Genomic DNA, 2787 nt, shown 5'->3' on the forward strand with positions numbered 1-2787 from the left:
TAACGAAAATAATATTGTGTTGATTGTTTTGTTTGATTGCTGCTGTTGGTGTTGTGTTGAACAAAAAACAATACAAAACAATTCAAATAAATTAGAACGTAAGAAAGAAAGAAGTCCCTAACTTACCTATGTTTACTAAATTAACTCACCTACCTATGTTCAATTAGCTCAACTTACGATTTAATCCTACCTATTTGTACAATTACGAAGAAAAAAGTAAGGAAAAAAGAATAAAACATCATGCAAACAAAAAAACGAATCTATGTATGTATGTGTATGTATGTATGCATGTATGTATGTGTATGTATGTATGTGTATGTTTGTGTGTGTGTATGTATGACCGCACAATAACAATAATAAAATATACGAACAAATCTAGAAATAATAAGTAACGAATAAAATAAACGAATAAATCTAGAAATAATAAGTAACGAATAAAATAAACGAACAAATCTAGTAATAATAAGTACCGAATGATCTAGAAATAATAAACAACTTAACCTAACTTAACTAAAATATAACGAAAATAATATTGTGTTGATTGTTGTGTTTGATTGCTGCGGTTGGTGTTGTGTTGAACAAAAAACAATACAAAACAATACAATACAAATAAACTAGAACGTAAGAAAGAAAGAATAGAGTCCCTAACTTACTTATGTTTACTAAATTAACTCACCTACCTATGTTCAATTAGCTCAACTTACGAATTAATCCTACCTATTTGTACGATTACGAAGAAAAAAGTAAGGAAAAGAGAATAAAACATCAAGCAAACAAAACAACGAATATATCTATGTATGTGTATGTATGTATGTGTGTGTTTGTGTGTGTGTATGTATGACCGCGCAAAAATAATAATAATAATAATCGAACAAATCTAGAAATAATAAGTAACGAATAAAATAAACGAATAAATCTAGAAATAATAAGTAACGAATAAAATAAACGAATAAATCTAGTAATAATAAGTAACGAATAAAATAAACGAACAAATCTAGTAATAATAAGTACCGAATGATCTAGAAATAATAGACAACATAACCTAACTTAACTAAAATATAACGAAAATATTATTGTGTCGATTGTTTTGTTTGATTGCTGCTGTTGGTGTTGTGTTGAACAAAAAACAATACAAAACAATACAATTCAAATAAATTAGAACGTAAGAAAGAAAGAAGTCCCTAACTTACCTATGTTTACTAAATTAACTCACCTACCTATGTTCAATTAGCTCAACTTACGAATTAATCCTACCTATTTGTACGATTACGAAGAAAAAAGTAAGGAAAAGAGAATAAAACATCAAGCAAACAAAACAACGAATATATGTATGTATGTGTATGTATGTATGTGTGTGTTTGTGTGTGTGTATGTATGACCGCGCAAGAATAATAATAATCGAACAAATCTAGAAATAATAAGTAACGAATAAAATAAACGAATAAATCTAGAAATAATAAGTAACGAATAAAATAAACGAATAAATCTAGAAATAATAAGTAACGAATAAAATAAACGAACAAATCTAGTAATAATAAGTAACGAACACGTCTAGAAATAATAAATAACTTAACTAAAAATTAAAATAAAGAAATAAAAAAATGGACCAGGCGCTAAGGGAATGCCCTAAAGCGCCCGGTCGGATTTCAACGCATTTTCGGCTCCTATTTATACCAGTTCCATTCATATATTTTTACCATTCCAATCATTGACATTATTAAAAAACTTTATTTAATGTATAAGAATCATTATTATATTTATTTAACAACAATATATTAACTATACTAAAATGAATTCATCGACCGCCTACGAACTTCCTGATGGGAAGGTTCGAGTGTGTGTATACGTTTAGCTAGTTGAATTCAAATTTAATCGAGATCACTCCTTTTTTTACATAAAAATGAAAATATGTATTTCTTTTACTTCATTTCCTTTATATATTATATTTACAATCAATTCAATCATTAACATCTGTAAAAAATTTATTGTTTCAATGTTATTGATTTTTGATTTTATGTAATACACTAATATACATTCTTGACAACTGAGCTACTCAAACTTCGAAACATTCTGATTGATTGACTGGTTGGAACTACTGTGTTTCTTTTTTAGGTAAACATATAATCTTGGTAATTATTTGTATACATAAATTCTAAATTCTTTATATATATTTTTTATATAACTTCATTATAAAACCAACAAAAATCAATGTTACATGTGTATGTACATTGTACATATGTATGTACGCGCGCGGTTCAAATCAAATTATTCCGAGAGAATTCAAAATAATTTGACTCCACACACCTTAATTCACTTTAATTGTAAAATTTATATATATATATATATATATATATATATATATATATGTATGTATGTATTTAATAACTACACATATCTATCTATTTATAGGAATCGAATACAATATTTATTCCGGCTAATTCACTAACGTACTGTGAAACTACTTTTAAAATGACGTCATTCCCCCAAACGGTTTCATTTCGAATTACCAATCCCGTTTCAATGATACTTATCTTTCAATAAATCTCAAAAACAAAGTGATTTAATAAAATTTAAAAAACTTCCATATGTTGGTTGATCGTACGATCATCATGTACGTGCTTATGTATGTGTGTATGAGCGCGTGCGTGTGCGTGCAAGTATAAATAATGTAAGTAGGTGTAATTATACGAACTCGTTGAATAAATATTATTACTGCATGGCTACTGACCTTTTTACTATTGCTATTATTAATTTCATTACTATATCAGCGTCACATTAAAAAATCGC

Source organism: Helobdella robusta (genome assembly GCF_000326865.2).
Source record: "Helobdella robusta unplaced genomic scaffold HELROscaffold_65, whole genome shotgun sequence".
In the NCBI taxonomy this organism is placed as follows: domain Eukaryota; kingdom Metazoa; phylum Annelida; class Clitellata; order Rhynchobdellida; family Glossiphoniidae; genus Helobdella; species Helobdella robusta.